The sequence below is a fragment of the Egretta garzetta genome, unplaced genomic scaffold (assembly GCF_000687185.1).
Source record: "Egretta garzetta isolate BGI_Z169 unplaced genomic scaffold, ASM68718v1 scaffold641, whole genome shotgun sequence".
Classification (NCBI taxonomy): domain Eukaryota; kingdom Metazoa; phylum Chordata; class Aves; order Pelecaniformes; family Ardeidae; genus Egretta; species Egretta garzetta.
Genome location: NW_009258758.1, coordinates 202,729 through 209,592, shown reverse-complemented (window position 1 = coordinate 209,592; position 6,864 = coordinate 202,729).

The following is a 6,864-nucleotide window of genomic DNA, read 5'->3' as shown; positions in this document are numbered from 1 at the left end:
GTGGAAGATTCCATATTTTTTTCAGCTGGAAAGGTGTCCTGCTTCCTGTCATAAAGACAAATTCACTATCTACCTGAAATTTTCCTTGAGAATTTGGTTTTACATGCAGTCATTAGGTGGGAGAGAGCTTGTGTAGGATGACAGGAGGAAGGACCTAGCAACTATTTAGAAGCTTTGCAGATGCTTTAGTTTTGCTGACTCTTAGACTTTTGCCAATGTTTGTGGCTGTTTATTTGACATGCATCAGGCATTTCCCATAAACTCTATGATGTGGAAGCTACCAAGCCTGCCATGTAAGTCCAAAGCTACCAAGCCTGCCACGTAAGTCTGAAGCACACCAGGATGAAACAATATGCAGGTCAGATATCAGGATCTTTCAAAGACAGAGGAGTGTTTTACCCTGAATACGGTAATAATGCCATTGTCATGCAGTTGAATTCTGAAAATAATCAACGTCCATGGTATCAAGAGGAATCTTAAGATATATCCTCCAGATGAAGGACATAATACTATTGTATTACAGTATGCCTGATGCCTGGACTGGTAATGACAATGGGAATTATGCACAGTGTAGGTTGGATAATTAATTACTTGTGTTTAATTCTGTTAGTTTTTGAACAACTGTGTCTTATACCATAGGAGATGAGTGCTACATCTGACTTGGCGCTGTAACTGCAATAAAGTCATCCTCAGGGACTTATCTGACATGCAGGGTTCCTGATAGACAATTCCAACAATTTCCCATTGTATTTCTATTATGAATTATGTGAAACGCATTTGCTGGTGTCTTAAATCAGCCCAACTCCCTACAGCTGTATATTGACACTGCCAGTCCATACTGGCATATGTCTTGTGCAAGAAGATTTCTCTTCTTCAGAAAGATTTATTTTAGGCTTTCTTGACCCATTTAGGTTAGGCTTATTGGGGCTTGTCTCTCCAGACTGTCTCAGCAAAAATAACATTTTCAATTCATAGTCCTTTTTCTAAAAACGGTTTGTTTCAACTTTAGGAAAACCCAAAGCTTTTTGTTCGTAGTTGAGGCAATACTTAATTGGGGGAAGGGACCCCAAAAGACCTAGCAGCCAGACTTGACACTTATAGTTTAGCTTGCATTTTTTGCAGAATAACTTTTCAATTTATCCTTCATTTCAGTTTATCCTTACAACATCTCATGACTTCTTCAAATCTGTTCTTTTCTGTAGACTATTTTTCAAGACACTTTCTGGTAGAAAAGAGCTATGTCCCAGCTGCTAAGTTTTAATATATTGGTACGCTTGACAGACATTTGTAGACACATCCAAAGTGAGAAAGAGAATATTTACAGTGCAATCACTTCTGTAATTGCAGTTCATAAGAGATATCAAATAGCTTTAAATTAGCTTTAAAGCAACTCATTTGCAAAGTGCCAGCAATATAGCCAGGGTGGAAGACACCTCCATGTTGCCTAGGCACCCAGTGCTCAGCTTCTTGGGCAGATTTTACAGCACTTACTGTGTGCAAGTGTGGTTTATCTAATTTCAGGATAGCTGGCAAGTCCACAGTTACAGCTCTGCTGCGGCTGCATTAAAGATTTTCTTTCTTTCTGGAGGAAACACCCTACTACTGAAATCCTGCCACCATGGTGAGCAGTGTAAGAGATCTCATTTCCTGTGCTAACTACAGTCTTAGTCAAAGATTAAACTCATCACATGGGACTGAATGAAAAAAACAAAGTTTGGGCAGGGGCTGAACTCCTTAAAAGGCAAGTATACAAAAGCTTTAGGTGATACTACATGGCAAAAGGCATGACCAATACCAACATACAGTTACAAGTCTTTCTCAGTTTGCACACTATAGACTGTGCAAATCATCTGGGATGCTGGAGATGAAAGTTCCTGCCTTAAGCAAAAAGGTGAGGCGTGTCCAGGCTCACCACCTGCACTCTTTTCCTATCCTTTCCCTCATCCTCCCTCCCCCAGAGGGAGCAGCAGGCACCGCACCATGCCTTTCCATTTTGCCCCTGCAAGCAGGCTGGAATCTCCCATGCCATTACCTCATCCTGCCGGAGCGGCTTGAACTGATTCCCCCTTTAACACCGGCTGGCTCCGTGCCTGCTGTCACCCGTTTCCTGTGACCCTTCAAGGGTCTGATTCAAAACACATTTGTTGCAGCAGCAATCTTTTGGCTGACTGCAGCGGGCCTTATAGAGCCCGAAGTCTGTTTTGTTCAGTCCAGCAAATGTTTATTTTTTTGTTACTAGCCTTTTTTATCCTTTATTTCTTTGGTCAAGCACTGGAATGTGTAAGTACAACAAGAAAGTCAGTAACATTATATAAATATATGCCTCTCATCCAGCCAGGGTGACCACTGCAGGCCAAACATAACAAACAGGCCAGATTTATTTAGATTTAAATTTATTTAAACCAGAAATGTAAAGACTTAATTAGAGAAGCAATGTCTTCTTATTCCTTATTCCCTACAGAGTGTATGCATAGCTCCAGAACCAGAAAATAAAATCCTAAAATGGAGAGATTAATATATTTGAAAAGAGAAAGGTTTAAAAATGTTTGTGTCTGATGACTCTTCCAACTAATTTCAGCTACATAAATTTCCCCCATATAGAGTTCTTAGAAATGCGTTGGGAGAGGCTAAAAAACCCGGGTTTGATGTGGGTTTCATTTGTTGTCTTGCAGATGCGTGGCATTATAAATGAAAATCTTAGGCTTTCCTAGCCATACTGTCACAGCCCAGCAGGCTTCCCAGAAATGCCACGTCTGTGGCTGAGTTACCTTTACGGAGCATCACTTCAGCAGAAACCAAGTCTGATAAATTCCCTCCTGAAACATTACATCCAGTACAGATTGATCTTGATAAACTGCAAAAGGTTTTCAGTTTTATTAGTTACCTACTGGGCCAATGGTTATGGAAACAATAATTTATGCTGGACACTCTCAATGATTTTTTTCAACTCAGTGATTGCATTGCAAGGGTATGACATGCCTCACATTCTTTCCTAGCCACAGTGATTTCTGACCTAGAACACGAGCTTCACTTCTGGACAGCTGAGATGTCTGTATACCCTTCCTGATTCTCATTTCGGTATTAAGTAGGTTATACTGGACATTCAGACACAAGAAGCATTGTTTGTTGTTCAGCCATCAACATTAATATTTGCCTGTATTGAAGTTTTGGATGATCACTGTGAATGCACTTCTAAACATTTGGTGTATCAGCAGAAAGAGATTTTTCTTGCTCTCTCTCTCTGTTTTTTGAATATAGAGGAAATCCTCACACATCACAGCTACTGGTCTACTAGCTTCCATTACATAGCCTTATGTTGAAGGGTTACAGTCAAACTTGAAGCAATTTATACTGCTGCAGAATTGTGGCATCAATAAAGCCCTGTGATGCGTGCTGCAGACTGGCAACCTTCTGCTCGCAGCTAGGTGCAGGCAGAGGCCTCGCTGGCCTGTTAGTCCCTGCCCTGCTGCAGATGGGAGGGCAGGGACAAGAGCTACATGTAACTGCAGAAGGCTTGAGATGCCTATAACATGTTTTGTGTGTGCTTGTTGTGTGCATTTGTTGCTGCTGTGGATTACAGAAACACAACAATGAAAAACCTGTTCTTTGTACTTTGAGGACAAGAGTACACGGTCCAGTCATAGCTTGTAATTTTACCTTTCAGTTGCCAAGTGCAATGCAGAATCTTAAGGCAGTGGTTTTTACATGTTTCTGTGATGTTGTTTGGAGGCATTTATAATTGTAACATTTTTAACAATTCTAAAGCATTGTAAGAAGAGAAAAAATTGCAGTGGTTTCACATGCATGTTCCTCTTGCCACATGTAGCTGTTTCACTGGATGTGTTTATCGGTTACCAGGGCGACAGCTTCAGATCTAGCATGATTACCTGTATCGTACCACTCATCAGAGATGTGGGCAAACTTCGGAAACTTATACATTGAGGAAATGCTGCTAGTTGCTAGGAGGCAGGAGTTTCCAAAAGAAAATGTTTCAATGAAAATACTGATATCACATACTTATGTCAACGGCTTTGAAAATGTCATTAAATGATCAGTTTGCTTAAAATGTATTTTACTATAAATAAATTAGCGTCAAGAAAATAGATGCTTCATCAGTGCATTATCATGGTTCTATAGATGTGCTCATTTAGAATAAACTAACATATTTTTAGAAAAGCCTATCAATTGTTATTTAAAGTCAGCTGTATTGTTGAGCCAAAACTGATACATAAACCAGCCCATACCTGTGTCCTAAAATGTTAAGTGTCCAGAGGTGGACACTGGACTTCAACTTGGTTATTAATCTCCTTTGTTTATCAAATGAAATGTTCATTGAGATTTACAGGAATCCTATCCATCCTATATGCATGCAGTGGAGAAAGAAGGAGCTGTCACAATGTCCAAATTTCAGTAAGTCAGAGAGATCCGGTTGAGAAATTTTACAGACATGTGGCTGCTTCAGGATCACAAGATCAAGAGTGAGCAACTGTTTAGCCTGCCCCATGGCAGTGTGGCAGCATGTGTTAGCAAGATTTTCTGAGTGTAGTATGAACGATCGCTTTCACAGGGCTCATCCTTTCTGTGGAATCATTCAGCTTTTTTGTAAGAAGAAAGGTATGAGTGACCATGGATCTTGGCACTTCTTGGCCATTGCCCCAATCACTGAAATGAGCAGCATGCCTTAAATACTATTATGTAAGATTGGATCAAAAACCTATGGTTATCATTACGCTGACTTTACATTTATAAAGGGAAGAGCACTAAAAGTAACTGTTTCCAGATTCCCTGTTTTCGTTTTGGTCCTTTTTGCAGCTGTCAATTAATAATGAGAACCAGGTTAGGGCAGACACAGTTATACAGAATTATAAAACTACTGGCAGTTGTTTAAAAATGAGTACTAGGGGAAATTTTGGTGTTTCACATTCTTTGCAAGAAGCAGCCAATAAAATCCCAACCTAGTTTATGAATTTCTTTGTTGCCAGAGCGGAGGCGTGTTGATCAGACTCTCCAGTTTACTACACAGAGGATGCCTGGTGGAGGAGGTAGGTGGAGGATTTCCCCTGAGCAGGGAATGTTCTACTGCCACCAGTAGGGAGAGGGAAAAACAGGGCTCAGCTATGTCTCCCTGTCTGATACAAGGGCATATTGCTCCTCTGTAGGGGCAATTAATTCCTCCAGGTATTGGGCAGCTCCAAATAAATGAACTGCTCCTGGCTGCCTACAGCTCCCACTCATCACAGTATCTAGCATTGCTGTGATGTATAGGTTGCTGAAATAGTAATACAAGGAGCTTAAACTCATTCATCAGCTTTACTAATTTCAATAGTCTAAAAGCTGCCTTTTTCTTTACCTTCACTTTGCATCTGTATTATGAAGGGGTCCTACTGATGTGTCTTCTTAGCTGATAACAACCTTGCTCTTTGTAGCCACCTTCATCATCTTGAACTCTCTTCACTGTCTTTGTCCCATGACTCTTCTCCAGCTGGCACATTCCTGGTTTTGCTATGCCATGTGATTCACCCACCTTTCTCAGTCCTCCGTCAGCCATCTCTGCAGGCAACCTGCCTCACTGCTGGTTGCAATGTGCACTGCTCTCCTCTGGTACCTCAGCTGCTGCACTTCCTTTCAGAAATTCTAGAAGTAGACCTTGGACTTCTTATTTTAGTCACCTGCTTACTTCCATGGCTGACAAATGAAGCAGTAGCCCCAGCCTCTGATGATGGAGATCCACAGGTGAATGACAGAACTGTTTTGGAAAAGCTGGCAAGGACCAATACTTTTACTTTGAAATTTTGTTTCTAATTCCACTGATTTCCACAGCTGATGCATCCCATATTCTGGAGAAGTGTGCTGAAAGGCAGCAGATTCTCTCTTTTTCGCCCTCTGGTTTCAGCTAAAAGTTCTTCCTCCACTGAAAAGCAAGAGGTAGAAGCTGCTATGACAGGCTGTATGAGGCAGCTTCTAAGGAAAAATAAATATTCCTCAAACCCACCTTATTTTTGACAGCTTTCTGTCACAAAAATATGATTAACTCAAGAAGTTATTAGAGAAACATCTTCAGAGTTGTGGGTTGTTTTTTTTTTTTTTTTTTAACGTTTCACCTTCACTTTACAATCTAAATCTGCTACCTGAGGCATGAACTACTTTTCATGGGCAACAATGTCTTTGAGTTGCCTCTTCCTTTCCAATTTAGCAAAAGCAATTTCATAGTGTTGGGGCAAACTAGAACAGTTTCATCAGTTATTTCCTTCCTTCCTGTTCCACCAGCAGTGCAGGCTTTGAAATGACTTCTCAAAAACATCACGCTGAAATCACAAAACGCTTAGGCCCATAGAATTGTTGAGCACCATTTGCAACAGCTGGACAGCACACCCCCCCCCCCATGGGGGGAAGCCCCTTTTGCTTTCCCGTGACCTGCCCGTGTGCAAGCCACCCAAATCCACTTCAGTCTCCAGCCTGTCCTTCCCTGCTGCCCTGACGCTGAGGGCCGGGCTTGGCCTCCACCTCCCAGCAGGTGCTGGACACCCTGTTGTGGTGCAGGGCCTGAGGGAGGGCAGTGGGGTTAGGGGCTTCATCGCTGCCCCTCTGAGGAGCCCTCGGCCAGGAGGAGACGTTGACCCCAAGGGGATTCATGGTGGGGAGCAGGCGCTTCTGCTGGTCTCTCACTCCCAGGAGGGTGCAGATGGTTGAGCTGCTGGCCAGCATCAGCCCCGTGGCCACCTCAGGGGGCGGCAGGACCAGCTAAGCCAGGGGGTGGCTTCATCCGCCGCGCCTAAGCCCACTTTGGGGTTTAACGAGCAATTGGCAATGCTAAATCAAGCCGCTGCTCCGGGGCTGCGCAGCGGGCGGGGGCTGGCGGAGAGC